We start from the raw sequence: 14,618 nt of genomic DNA, 5'->3' as shown, positions 1-14,618 counted from the left end.
GATGAGACAGACAGTGGAAAGGTCATACAATGAGTCCGGGTAGTGCCCGCATGGGTTAGCACTCTGGTGCCCTGAGCTCACCTCTCTTTCAACTATTTTTTTTTTGTTTGGTGAATACATAATGATGTGCACAGTTTATTTGCATATTTAAATGAATAAGACTTTCTTAATGTTAATTGTAATCCTGGAATTTTTTCGTAACATGCACTCTTCGTGACACAAGTGGAATGAGTATTAATTTTAAAAGTCTTTGCCCCTTTGATGCTCTGTTCTGAGAACTGGAGAGTTAGAAGGAAAATCCCGCTGCTTTTCTTCGGCATTCTCTCAGTTTGTTTGTATTCTATGACTCAGGCTGTGTCTCTTTGCCTATCTTTTTGTCAAAACCCTCTTGGAATAAAAAGTAGCTATAAGACTTTTCTCAATACTTGTGTTGGCTTTTTAAGAAATAGATTACAAAGTTAAACAAACCAACTTAGTCAGATGTCTTAATTAGGTTGATATGGCGTTATAAAAAGTTAGTGTGAAATTACAAGCTCATGCCCCTGAAAGCTCAGGATCAGTTCTGTCAGTCATCCTCACTGACCTGTCTTGGAAAAGACGGCGCTTCTGTAGAATGACTCTTCTTGCACATCAGCTGCCTAGAACACGGCGACAAGTGCCTTTGATCACTAGAAAAACTATAATGTTATGCACTTAGAATTGCTTTAATCTTTAACCTTTTCTTTATTTTTAGTCTGTAATTTTTGATATTATCATTCAGAATATTTATTGCTTTCCATTATTATAACAAGCAGTTATATGTATGTGTGACTTACTACAGCTAAGAAAAGAAACCATAGATATTAAAGCCAGAGATAGAAACCCTGACTTTTTACAAGCTAGATGGGAGCCTTACCCTGAGCTATATCCCCAGTACAAGTCGTTTAAAGTCTCCTTTTCTTGGTAGTTCTTGCAGGAAAGGCAATAAAACTGAATAGTGTTTCCCGGAATGCATGAAATAGATATGTCCTATCAACTTAATGAACTCCTATTTTGTAGCCTGTGATGATAAAAGTAACAAAAGTATACAGTAAATTCGGAAATAGGAACTTATGTCTAATGGAGAGTATTGGGGTAGAAATTGATTTTGAAGCCAAATTTCAGCACAATTTTGAAAGATTGCCAGGATATTGTAAAATCAGGCTGACCAGCACCGACTTTGGGTCAAAGCATGGAATGAGAAAGAATGGCTGAACCAGGTGCAAGTTGTTTCTCTCTTCCAAATTATTTTTAAATCTTTTAAAATGGGCCTCACGCTTCAATTCTAGTTTCTAGGTACAGTTGCAAGCAGTTATTTTGTCTGTTTGCTGACTCTCCATTACGTGAGCTGTCACTTGTAATTCTCAAAGAGAGGAAAACACACTGTTTTTTTTTTTTCTTTTTCTTTTAAAATAAGGAAGACTTCAAAACCCCACAAGCCTGTTCCTGGGGATATGTTAAAACCACTTTCCTGGAAGAGAAGCTCCATGTTCTCCATGGTCTTCAGCAATGTTGGTGCTACGACCTTGGAACTTCCAGGTCAATTGGTGACAAATATCAATGCAAATGCTTTCAGATAAGGTCCTGTTCTCCACTTTGCAGGTGATTTTTTTTTTGTATAGAATCTTACCACGCTAAAGCTGTGTAGTCTCTTTTGTCAGACATTTCTGAATCTGTTGCCTACTATGTATATTATCCTTCCTTCTGACCGACGCTGTGAGTTTAAAATCATAAGCACATTTCCACTATTAAAAATATAACAAAAAACAGATTTCTTGTCTGGATTTTATTGTGGGAAATGTGAAAACAACCGTTTTACAGTGTGCTGGTTCATGAGGTAGATGATCTGTTTCTGGGAGTTATTAAAGCTGGTCACAATGGGGGAGGTTCAGGACACAGCCTTTTGTGGGAGCAGAGGGTTGGCCTTAAAATGAAGGTTTCCTTCCTAGGCCTGGGGATTTTAGTGTTTATGGAGTTTGTAGTCCTGTATTTCTTTTCTTTTGGGATTTAAGCAACATTAGTGGGAGAAGATAGAATTGAAAACATGGATCGGTCATACCTATGCTTTCACTGCAGCTATAGACAGCCTGGCCATAGACCGAAAAGAATTAACGCTTTGGAAGTTACGCTTTTCTTTATTTACCCTCTATTCTAAGCAGAGGCAGGATGTTAAGATTTTTTTTTTCGTCTCGCTTGCCAAATGTGGTTTATAAGTAGTAGCTAGCTTCACATGATTCTGAAGTGGATTCAGAGATTCAGAGTGATTGTAGTTTCTGGTGAATTTTCTTCCAAAATGGCTTTCCATGAATCATGGTGCATCTCCATTTGGACCCATTGATGATGCTAAAAAATGTGTGCTTGAGGAAGGAGGATGGTCAGGGAAAGAACGCATGGGATTGGATTCTCTTTTCCACACTTCAGCCTGGAGGCTGAGGGAAGCCCTGTTTAGTGGGGTATACTTTCCCTTCGGTTTGTAGCCCACATCTGAAGAACAGTGCACCCCATGGGCTTTTATGGTGGTCATTTAGGGTGTGTACAGTCCTGTTCTCAGAAGACTCCTGGCATGTTCTATTTAACCTGGTTTCTCTGCTTAGCAGATTTGTTCCTGCCAAGAAAAGCTCTGTTCCCACAGCTAAGCAGGACCTCGAATTCCAAACCCAGTAGATGACACTTGGCAGCTGCTACCATGGCGAGCTCACTGCGGGCATTGCACAAGCTTGCTGGGCAAGTACTGTGAGGGGTAAGGCTGGTCTGGAAACAGGTATAAGGATGGCTGATTACGGTCCTGATCATAGATGCTCAGTAGCTTTGAAGTTCACTAAAAGCATGTGTTTTCCTTCAGTGGAACAAGCTGGGTTAGAAAAGATGAACAAGATGCATGTGATTAATACCCAGAGAGCAAAACAGGTCAACGTACAAATCATTGTTGGCTTAATAAAAGCTCTGTATTTTTTTTATAGCAGGCAAAAACTTTTTTCCACTTGGCAAATTACGTTCCTGTAAAAATAGCACAGACTCATGTGGTGCATACTGAGAGAAGGACCAGAGATGCGTTCAAACATTCTCTCAGGGAGTTTCGTATCAGATTTCACCTCTGTGCTAAAGTGAAATAAAGATGCATGAGTTGTTTATTTTACAGTAGAGCTTTTGCTTTGCGAAAAGTCATTGCATTTGCTTATTTTAAACTTTTTCTTAAAAAAAAGCCCTGCCTTACAGATTTTTTTGCGTGGAGTTCTGGCAAGATATAGCAGTTCCTCCATTTCATTGTCTCCATCTCAGGAGGAACCATTTTTTTTTCTTCATAGAATAATGTTAATAAAAAGACTTTTAGCAGCACAAAGTTGCTCCTTTTGTTCAGTTGTGCAATATTTTTATCATCACTGATAAAATGATCACGAAAGTTAGCTTTAATAGAGTTAAAAGAAATTTTTTCTTATGTGATTTCTTGTCGTCCATGTGGAGAGTTCTCTCATGGTTACTGTGTTTCCGTTTGCAGTGACTTCCGTTTCTCTCAAATGAATCATTTTGAAATGATGATAAAATGCAAAATGACTATAAGGGATTCCACTTATATGCAATTGCAATGTAATTATTGCATATAAAATATTAATATTTCCCCACTTTCATTTTTGTGCTCTCTCTCTCTCTCTCTTTCTCTCTCTCTGTGTCTGTCTGCGTTTGCATGTGTAGGGGTGTGTGCCCATGTAGTCAAGCAAGTGGAAATCAAAGGCTACTGTTGGGATCATTGGGAATTATTCTCTATTGCTTTTCTTCTTTTCTAACCGAGTCAGGATCTCTCCATCAAACCCAGAGACGGCTGATCTACAGGTCTTACTAACTAGTTGGCTCTGGGTATCCTGCTTCTACCTTTCCAGGCTGGAATTATGGGAGGGCTGTCACAGTCACCTGGCTCCCCAACTCCTGTCCATACTTGCAAGGTGAGTGCTTAGCCTCAGAGCCATCCCTTCAGCTCCTTGATCAGCTTCTTAATTCCATAATGTCAGTGTGTAAATCTTTCTCTTTTTTTCTGATATGAAGCCATTTTATTTTCAGTGTAGTATCTTTTAAATCCAAAGTTCATTTCCATATCGCATAGGGTTTGATGTTAGTGTTGTAGTAGTTTGCTTTCCCGTTGTTGATCATTTACTGGCACAGGGGATGGGTTGTTTGAAAATAGACTGCTAATAAGAGATTCCCAGACAAAGCTGACAGATTTCTCTGAAGCAGAAGATGTGCATGCTGCAACATCAGGCACACGGAGCATGTAAGGAAGAGACAGGACTCCTGCAAGGACTATAGCTCCTTAACTACTATCTTCAAAGACACAGAAACAGAAAGCAAAAGATAGGAATTTCAAAAGTTTATTAAAGAAAATGGTTGATGACATTAAAAACAAAACAATTAAGTAGATTAATTCACTCCAGGACTCAAAGAGAACTATCAGCAAATAATACAAAATCATCAGCGTGAAGGAGAAAGAAAAATCACATCCCTTGCAGAGAAATATAGCAAGGAAATTGAGGTGGGTGAAGAAATGTTGGAAGGGGGAAAATGATTAATCCATCTAAAATAAGATCATATAAGAAATAGATCTAAAATAGATATAAAAATAGAAAACATCGCCAACAGACTCAGGGGGCCAGAGGAAGAACAGCACAGACAGAGCAGAATGAAAAGAACGTTATGAGGAGAGAAAAGGTCAAGAGATGAGAAAAAAAATCCCCAAAAGGATTTCCTAATAATGAAAAACTTAAGATAAAGTTAGACAAATGTAGAAGGGGAATAAAAATAAGTATGTGATATTTTTAAAGAAAAATGATAAAAATAAAACTTATACCAACATTATAGTAGAGAGAAAAAAGAAGGAGCATAGGGTACATGAGAGAAAAGAAGAGAAAAAAAGTAAATAAAAACATTGCCAATAATGAAAATATACAGTAACAAAATTAAATAAGTGTACTAAGAAAAAAATATAATTAAAAAACATGACCCAATAAACATAATGTTGTAAGTATAGTAAAAACTAAGAGATCTAGCACAAATACAAAAAGAAAAGAAGGAAAAAATCTCACCTATCTACCTATCCATTCATACACAAACAACTAATCAAACACTCGACCAACCGAACACACAGCAAAACAAAAGAGAAGCCATGATGTTGGTCGAGACCTTTGTCTGTGGACTCAGAAATTCTAGGCTGCTGGCTATATCCATGGGTCTTAGGAAACTGCACATTCCTGTCTGCCCTATGCTTCCCTGTCTGTGCTGAGTCGGTGTTAGACAAAATTCTGGTGCATACCAACACCGTCTTCATGTCCTTCATTGCACGGAGGAGCCTTTCATGACCAATTAGGTTTGCAGCCTTTGAGCTGGGCAGTTTCTCCCAAGATTATTATATCACTTTGTGATTTTCCTGTGTGTGTGTATGTGTGTGTGTGTGTGTGTGTGTGCTGTGTGTCTGGGTGTGTGTTCTTGTCTCTCAAGTGCATTGGCACTGTTGGAAACATGCATAGCCTTGACCTCTGTACAGCTGGAGGACCCATCACCTCTCTTTCAAGATGTCTTATGTACTAACCACCCAGCTGGAGGGGTGAGCATTAGAGCTCTCAACCTGCTCAGCAAAGAGCAGCAGGCAGTGCTAACAGGATTGGTGTGGCCTCTGTCTCCAGACTCTCAGATTCTGGTGGTAGTCTCAACTGATGAGATCTGCTTCCAGTCACGGTGTGGGCTTATACAGTTTGGTGCTCGAACCTGTAGTGTGTACTTTGCAGTCCCTCAGTGTCCTCCCTCCCACTTTGCACAAACTCCTCCCAGAGCTGCCTCTCACCCTGCAGTCATGGCAGCTTCAATTCGCCATCCCTGATGAGTGTTTTTAGTTTGTTCTTGCACCCTCAGTGGTTCTGTTCAAAACAATAAATTTTTTCTCGGGCATGTGTCAGGACCACGAGGGGGTGCACCCACCCACTGTGACAGTGGAACTGATCTATTGGGAGCTCACCAAGGCCAGCGGGACTGGGACTGAATAAGCATGGGATGAAACCGGACTTTCTGAACATGGTGGACAATGAAGGCTGATGAGAAGCCAAGGACAATGGCACTAGGTTTGGATCCTAATACAAGAACTGGCTTTGTGGGAGCCTAGCCTGTTTAGATGCTCACCTTCCTGGTCCTGGATAGAAGTGGGAGGACCTTGGACTTCCCGCAGGGCAGGGAATCTGTACTGCTCTTCATTCTCGAGAGGGAGGGGGAATGGAGTGGGGGGAAGGGGGAGAGGGGTAGGGGAATGGAGGAGGGGGCGATGTGTGCGAGGAGGGGGAGGGAAATGGGAAACGGGGAGGAGGCAGAAATTTTTTTTGCAATAACTAAAAAAAAATAAACAAAAAATAAATATAAAAATAGATGAAGGTCAGCCTCCCCTTGAACTCATGATTCCCTTGCCTCTGCTTCTTCAGCATATCTTATTAAACATGTGTTGTTTTGTGCTTGGCTTTGTTCTGTACCCCTTTTCCTGTGGTCAAGACCGTGTACTCTGGCTAGATATCACTGCAGTAGGCTGGTGGCCACTTGACTCCTTATAGTTCTGCTGCAAGGATGTTTGTCTTCTTGAATTCAATCTGATGCAACAGCTCTACCTGGACATGCGTCTAGAATAAAGGAGAAAAAATGAGCAAAAGGGACAGGAATAAACTATGACCGTTCTCAGAATTTTGAGTGGGAAGTGGCATAATTCTTGCTTTTCTGTGTACCATTGGCTAAGTCAAACAGTATAGCGAAGCCCAATGGTTTCTGGGTAGTGGGAGAAGAATAATTACTCTTTCTGAAAAAGGAACAGTGAACCACTGGTAAGATGGATAATCTTCCTAATGGGATAAACAGAAAAATTTGAATAATAGCATTATTTATCCAGGCTAATACACTATATAATCAAAAGATTAAGACCTCCTAAGCTTTTGACCTGATAATTCTCTATCTCAGAACTTAAAGAATGAAAGCTAACAAGATATTTGAAAATGTAGAGCTCCATATTTTCCCAGTGCAAGAGGAACCCTATCTACAGGGAGTCACTTTTGTGATGAAAATACTTCATAATGATAGACATCACTTATCTGTTCAAATGTTATTATAGAAGAACATTTAAAGTCAAAAGGAAATGTTCCCATTATTAAGTGGCTAAAATCTATATAAAATCATGTAAAATTTGTCTTATAGATAAAATCATTTATGTAAGTACATGTATGGAAAATCAAGAAAATTACCTATCCATCACCTAAAAACATTTATCATTTCTCCACTGTGCAATTTAAAAAAATATTTCTTTTAGATACTTTGAAATGTGGGATGCCCTCTGACCTACTTTCATCCCCCCTGTGCAATAGAATACCAAAACTCTAATTCTTCCTTAATTACATCTTGTGATCTTGGCAGGATCTCCATAACCTGTGCAGTCTGTGGTAACCACTGATATACTTTGGACCTCATAAAATACAGTTTGAAAAGTGATTTATTTTTATGGATATGTGTTTATTGCATTTGTGCCCACACACTATGTGTGTGTAGTACCCATGGAGGCCAGAAGAGGCTGTTAGATCCCCTGGAGCTCGAGTTACAGGCAGTTGTGAACTACCCATTGTGGGTGCTTGAATCTGAACTCAAGTCCTCTAAATGTGTTCTTCTTTTTTTCTTTCTTTCTTTTTTAACCATTGAGCCTTCTCTTTATTCTCAAGATCATACAAAAGAAAAAAAATAAAAGATTCTCCAGGGGTTCTAGTATGAGAGGAGCATAAAATGTTTAATTTTTTTATAGGTCTACCAGTGGTGCTCTCATAAAAACCATTGTGAAAAGAAGAAACAGGAAACCCTTCGGTTCTCTCTCTCTCTCTCTCTCTCTCTCTCTCTCTCTCTCTCTCTCTCTGTCTCTCTCTCTCTCTCTCTTTTGTCTTATAATGAGCAGGTAAGCTGACGGGAGAGGTTTGTTATTTTCTATCTTCTTTTTCTTCAATTTTTACAATGGTTTCTTCAAGAAAGCGCTTGTGGGCAAACCCAATTTACTGCACAGGACTGATATAGTTGGTGTGGAGGTGTAGGAGCAAAATAAAAAATGCTGGTATCCCTCATACATCCTTCTCTGGTGGTCCTTGATGTAACTTTGAGCTTTTACTGGGATCCCTCAGGATTTCTCCTAGTTTAAAATATAAAGCAACAAGTTTTCTCCTGAGCAGTAAGCCCATAGATCTTCTTGGCTAGTCCCAGCATTTAGAAAGAGCCCCACCATGACACAGTGATCTTACAGCTGGCTCAGGAGTTTACAATTTCTATCAAGACAATTTGATTTTAACACTCCTGGTAAAATGAGTGGGCTATCATATTTTCACAAAGAAAATCTGTTGAAGCCAGTTTTAACACATCATTATCTGTAATTAAGGCCACAAAAGGTTTATTCAAGGGCTTTTAGAGAGGGAGCAGTACTCTGTACATACCAGCTTCTCATTTTTAACGTGAGAAAGGGTAATTTACAGCTTGGTAACCTGGAGCCGGAGGTCATGGCATCCAGGTAACAGGAGGAATAGAGCACCTGAGCGCTTAGGTGGAAAAAGGGTAAACCATCTAGCATTTTAAGATCTGGCAGAACAAAGAAAGCTTTGAGACTTGCATGTTGAAGCAGACGTTTCAAACTAAGTTGTCTTCAAGAAAGGACATCAAGAATGTAATTGAATTCCTCTAAGGTTCTGATTTTAGTGCAACCTAATTCCAAACCAATTATCTCCTGTTCAGACCAATCAGTTGGTCCGTGTGCAGGGCCTTGATGTAATTTGTAAGGCTCAGGTCAAAATGAAACTGTGAGGCCCTCTTGTTCTAAAAACAGAAAAAATATCCTGTGAATGGTGTGGAAATAGAAACAAATTTTTATGTTTTTCTCTGAATTATCATAGAATTTATATTTAATATAATCCAAGGTAAAAAATAATAAACGTTAGTATGAATTTTGAAGTCATATGCAATGCTCCTACTAATACAAATTCATAACCATTTAATCCTTAGGTAGAATCACCAAGGTTACAGTATTTGTCTGTTGTACCTCCTCTAAGGCTATGTGCTTTGTTCAAAGCAATGGAAGCCTTTCTTAGCGTTGTGATTTGCACACATCCTATTAGTATGCTATCTTTACTTTTTCTTTCCTTTCATGCCATCATTTAGCATACACGGCAAAGCAACATGGCTGAGAAATGGTGACAGGCTTCCTTTTTCATTCCTGGTTCTGAGAATGCCATTGGCTTCTTTTTGTATTTGAGACAAGTTCTGATTCAAATGGAGATTCAGCATCCCTTGGCTGTGAACGTTCCCTGTTAGTTATAACAGGATTTGCTTGCTCTTTAGTCTAGGTTTTGCCAAGCTATCCTACACAATAGGTACCCAGAAGTCTCTCAGGTGTTTCTTGTAAAAAGAAAAAAAAAACAAAATCCAAGCAATGTTTAGCTAAGTAATTAATTTTATTGCTGCTATTTGTTCATAGAATTCACTTACATTGTCTGGCTATGCCATCAGATCTACCTCTCATCAAAATCTTGTTTTGACTGAGGTTTCTGTCCCGCCCGGTCCCACAGTCATTCAGTCCCAAGGAGACACACAGAAGTCTACATGAATCATAAACTGATTGGCCTATTAGCTCATGTTGCGGGAGGTCCTCCCGCTCCTCCAGCCTATAGCCGCTGAGATACCAGCCCATTGGGGCGTGGTCTCTCTCCCTTTAAAAAAGTGGCCACTTCCCTCTCCTCTCTCTCTTCACTTCCTGCTCTGCTGGCGACTAGACTCCCTTCCTGGTTGCGCAGAGGGCTGTTGTCTGGGACGGTGATCTGTAAGTTTTTTCCCCTTTAAATAAATACCACCCTATTAATCATAATTCCAAACTGGTGTGGCATTGTTTGTGACTTACGCCGTCAAGCTCAGGCTTCTTATTAGCTCTTTCTTACATCTTCTATTAGCCCATTATTCTTGTCTGTGTTAGCCACATGGCTTGGTACCTTTCATCAGTGAGACATTCTCATCTTGCTTCCTCTCTGTCTGGGTGATGGCTGAAGACCGCATCTTTCCTCTTCCCGGAATTCTCCTGTTCTCATCACCCTGCCTCTACTTCTGGACTGGTCACCCCACCTATACTTCCTGACTGGCTGCTGGCCAATTAGCGGTTTATTAAAAATAATACAAGTGACAGGATAAAAGACCATTGTCCCCCAGAGTCTTGTTCATGCCATCCACTGCTCCTCTGCTCACGACTCCATGTTTCGTTTAGAATGCCTGCTGATTCTCATTCTGGGTGCCTCATTGGTAAAAGGAGTGAGTTTATCCAATGGGAGTGGATGACACTTAGGGAGAAAAGCAGCTTGCAGACACGTACTGCTTTCTGTCGCCAATCCTTCTAGTTTCTTCTTTTGTGCCTGAACATTTTTCTTCTTAGCTGTACTTAGGACTCTCTGTCCTATTTTAAGGATATTTGCTTACCTGGAAAATGTGGGGATACATTAGAAACGAGGCTCAGCTGGTTAGTTTAAGCTTGATTTTCTTAATATTTTACTTTTAATCTCAAGGTTTTAACTTCTTCCATGCCAAGAATAGAACCGAGGGCTTCACGCACATTAGGCCAATTCTCTTCATTGATCTGCGTTGCCAGCTCCAGCAGTTTTTTTAAATTGACTTGCTGTGGTGGAGCGAACGATGTCTTTAGGTACTAATTCTTGGAATCTGCTGCAAAGCAGGCCCTGTTCTCACTGCTCACCACCTCAGCAGACAAGGTCAAAAGAGCTTGCCTACAATGAAAAAAAGGCAAAGCTAGTTTGCAAAGAATAACACTTGGGCACAGGCCTGACTAAATATTAAAATGCAGCGACTTAGTTACAGTATTTAAAGTATCAGTTTGTGTTGTGATCTGATTGAGTGATAAATGAATGCAAATGTATTAGAAATAGATCTGAGTAAGAAGAAAATATTAGCAAGGATGAAGGGAATATAAAGGATCAGAAGGAGGGGGGTGGAGTTTTCAACCTATAATGCATCTACCTTGTGAAGTTGCTGAAGTTTTATAATAGTTAACTGCTAACCTTATAAAATCAATTAAGTGCATTATTTTCTTGTTACACAGGACGAAAGTTGCATGTGAGTATTTTAAAGCTGAAACATGATTTTTCTTTTCCAAATTTGAATTGACTATTTTGTTTGCATTTCCAAGTGTAGATGACAGATAATAGAACTTCCAGCCTCAAATTGCATCAGGTTGTTCCTTAGAAATCTTTTTTTGATCCATTTGGACTTGACCTCAACATAAAGCCATTCACACTGAACCTTATGGATGAGAAAGTGAGAAGTACACTTGAACATATTGTCTAGGAGACCACTTCCTAAATATAACCCCAGCAGCACAGACACTGAGAGAAAAAATTAATAAAAGAGACCTAAAACTGAAAAGCTTTTGTAAAGCAAAGGACACAGTCAACAAGATAAAAAGTCAGCCTATAGAATGGGGAAAGATCTTCACTAACCCCACAGCAGACAGAGGTCTGATATCCAAAATATACAAAGAACTCCAGAAATTGGCCATCAAAAGAATTAATAATCCAATAAAAATGGAATACAGACCTTAACAGAAAACTCTCAACAGAGTAATGTAAAATGTCTGAAAGACACTTAAGGAAATATTCAACATCCTTCGTCTTCAGAGAAATGCAAATCAAAACAAACTTTGAGACTCCATCTTACACTTGTAAGAAATGGCCAAGATCAAAAACTATGATGCCAACTTATGCTGGAGAGGTTGTGAGGTAAAGGGAACACTCCTGCATTGCTGGTGGAAATGAGAGCTGGTACAGCCCCTTTGGATGTCAGTATGGAGATTTCTCAGAAAATTAGGAAAGACCCTTTCTCAAGACCCAGTAATACCACTTTTGGGTATATTTCCAAAGGATGCTCAATTGTGCCACAAGGACATGTACTCAGCCATGTTCATAGCAGCATTGTTTGTCATAGCCAGAACCTGGGAACAACCTAAATGACCCTCTTCTGAAGAATGGATAAGGGAAATGTGGTACATTTACACAATGGAGTACTACACAGCAGAAAAAATAATGACATCTTGAAATTTGTGGGCAAATGGATGGATCTAGAAAACATCATGTTGAGTGAAGTAACTCAGACCCAGAAAGACAAATATCACATGTACTCACTCATAGGTGGTTTTAAAACATAAAGCAAAGAAAATCAGCCCACAAATCACATTTCCAGAGAACCCAGACAACAATGAGGACCCTAAGAGAGACATATATAGATCTAATCTACATGGGTAGTAGAAAAAGACAAGATCTCTTGAGTAAATTCGGAGCATGGGGATCTTAAGAGAGGGTTGAAAGGGAGGGGAGAGGCAGGAAAAGGAGCAGAGAAAAATGTAGAGCTCAATAAAAATCAATTTAAAAAACTCAAAAAAGAACTCTTGTTCTGTTTATATAAGCATATCCTATTGATTCCATTTCTTTGGTAACTCTGAGTAAACAAGTCATTGAGGTCGGTGGTGACTTATAACCATGAGAGGAAAACTCAGGCTTAAAGAAGAGATTGGTAGATTTTATTTTGTTTTAAATGTTTTGAGAAGAGATGGGAATGAGGGAACAGGATAGGGGAGGAGGAGAGGGAGTGGAAGGGAGGAGAGAAAGATACTACTGAAGGCAGCTAACCATATTTATAGTTCTCCATAGAGATTTGGGCTCTCTATTGTATTTTTTATGTCTATATATCCATTCTTACCCCAGAATCATCTTTCTATGCCCAAATCTCATAGGTCTTATACTTCTGGACAGTCTTAGGACCATAAACTAAGCTGTCTTATAATCTTGTATTTTACTAGCCTAGTTTTGCTTCATTTGTTGTCTTATAAATAGCATTTACTGTCCTTTACAATGACACTGTTTTGTCAGTGGAAGCATTTGTACACTTGAAAACGTTTGCACGCTTGAGAGCGGCACAGTTCTGCAGCATCTGCAATGTACTTTGAATTGATTAGTGCTAACATGATCAGCAGTCACCTGTGTCTGCGCCTACTAGATTTGTATCATTTGAAGTATGCGTCCATGATTTAATAAAGGATCCAGTAAAAGAAATCCAAATTGAGTTATTCAAGTTGTTAATATATCTGTAGCAGAGAATAAAAAAAATCTTATAAAAATAACAAGCTTTTACTGTTGGTGGTGAGACATTCTTGCCATTCCCTCATAAAACCCCGTGTTTTTGTCTTAAAAATCTTTGCCTTCTAAAGTTGACGTTCATTACATTTTTATATGATTCCTTATTTACAACTCACTTTCAAGTATTATACTTTGTTAAAGGTGAAAATTCAGTCTTACTATGATTATTATGAACATAAAGAAATTGAAGTTTGACAAGGTTAACTGAGAGAAAAATGTTAAATGAGTCCAACATAGGTTTTGTCTACAGAAGCCTATTTTGACAGTATTTAGCACATATAAACATGTAATTATAGATTTTCCTAATCCTTCTGAATGTAGATGCTAAACAAGAAGTCAAATAGATATGCAATGGTCCTCTAAAAGCAAATACAGACATACTTTTCTTAGTATCTTTTAATTGTGATTTCTTTTTTGAAAATAGCTAATGATATCTGAGAGAGTATAATCTATAAAAACTTGAGGCAACCAGTTCAAACATATAGGCAATGTTTTAAACATCATATTCAATGTTTTTAAGTAAACGTGGTTAAGACATTTACTCTAGACTTTTTATGTCCACATGGAAGCTCCACAATATTGCTCAACTAAATTTTTGCTTACAAAGTATTTCATCTTGTAAATCTGAACTGTCAGAACACCCTGCTAGGGTTGCGATGGTTTGTTCACTGCTACGGGATGGGCTGTGTTCCTCACAAAATTTATAACTTGAAGTCCTAACCAACAGGACTTTGGAATGTAGCTACATTTTGTTGTATTGCCAGAAAAGAGATAATTAAGGTTCTATAAGGTCAGAATGTTAACTCTAGTTCAGTACGGCTGATTTCCTTTTAAGAGGAACAGACAGTTAGGTAGTCATGTGCACAGGAATCAAACACTGATGAAGCCACAATGAAATGTGGCCCTTTCTAATCCAAGAAGAGACTAAAGCCTCAGAAGAAAAGAAAATTGCTAACAATATGGTCATACGTACAGCCTCTAATGCTGTAGGAATGCGTGTTCTTTAACCTACCTGCGTGTTTTGTTATTTCAGCCTCAGACCACTGATGTTTTCTCTAAAGACTTCTGGATAGATGATTTCTGGGTAGATATAATCTATATCATCAAGACCCCAAGTTTTATAAATAAATCAGTGTCTTACTATGGTATTCTCTTAAGCCAAAGGGAAGGTTGAGTTTCTAGAATCTCTCTTGGATCGAGACCTTGGTTTTTAGTTATAGAGGGCTCAGTTGCTGACATAAGAGTCTCTAGAATAGACTCCCTCTGTCCATATGCTTATCCTAACTGTGTACTGTCTATATAGATGTTTATTCTGAGAAAGCTGTAAGATCTGGAGTAGGGGTGTCTGTTACCATAGCATACTATAGTTTATCCTCT

Source organism: Microtus pennsylvanicus, chromosome 1, assembly GCF_037038515.1.
Source record: "Microtus pennsylvanicus isolate mMicPen1 chromosome 1, mMicPen1.hap1, whole genome shotgun sequence".
NCBI classification, from domain to species: Eukaryota; Metazoa; Chordata; class Mammalia; order Rodentia; family Cricetidae; genus Microtus; species Microtus pennsylvanicus.
The sequence above is the reverse complement of the archived record's forward strand: the minus strand, read 5'-3'. Positions refer to the sequence as shown.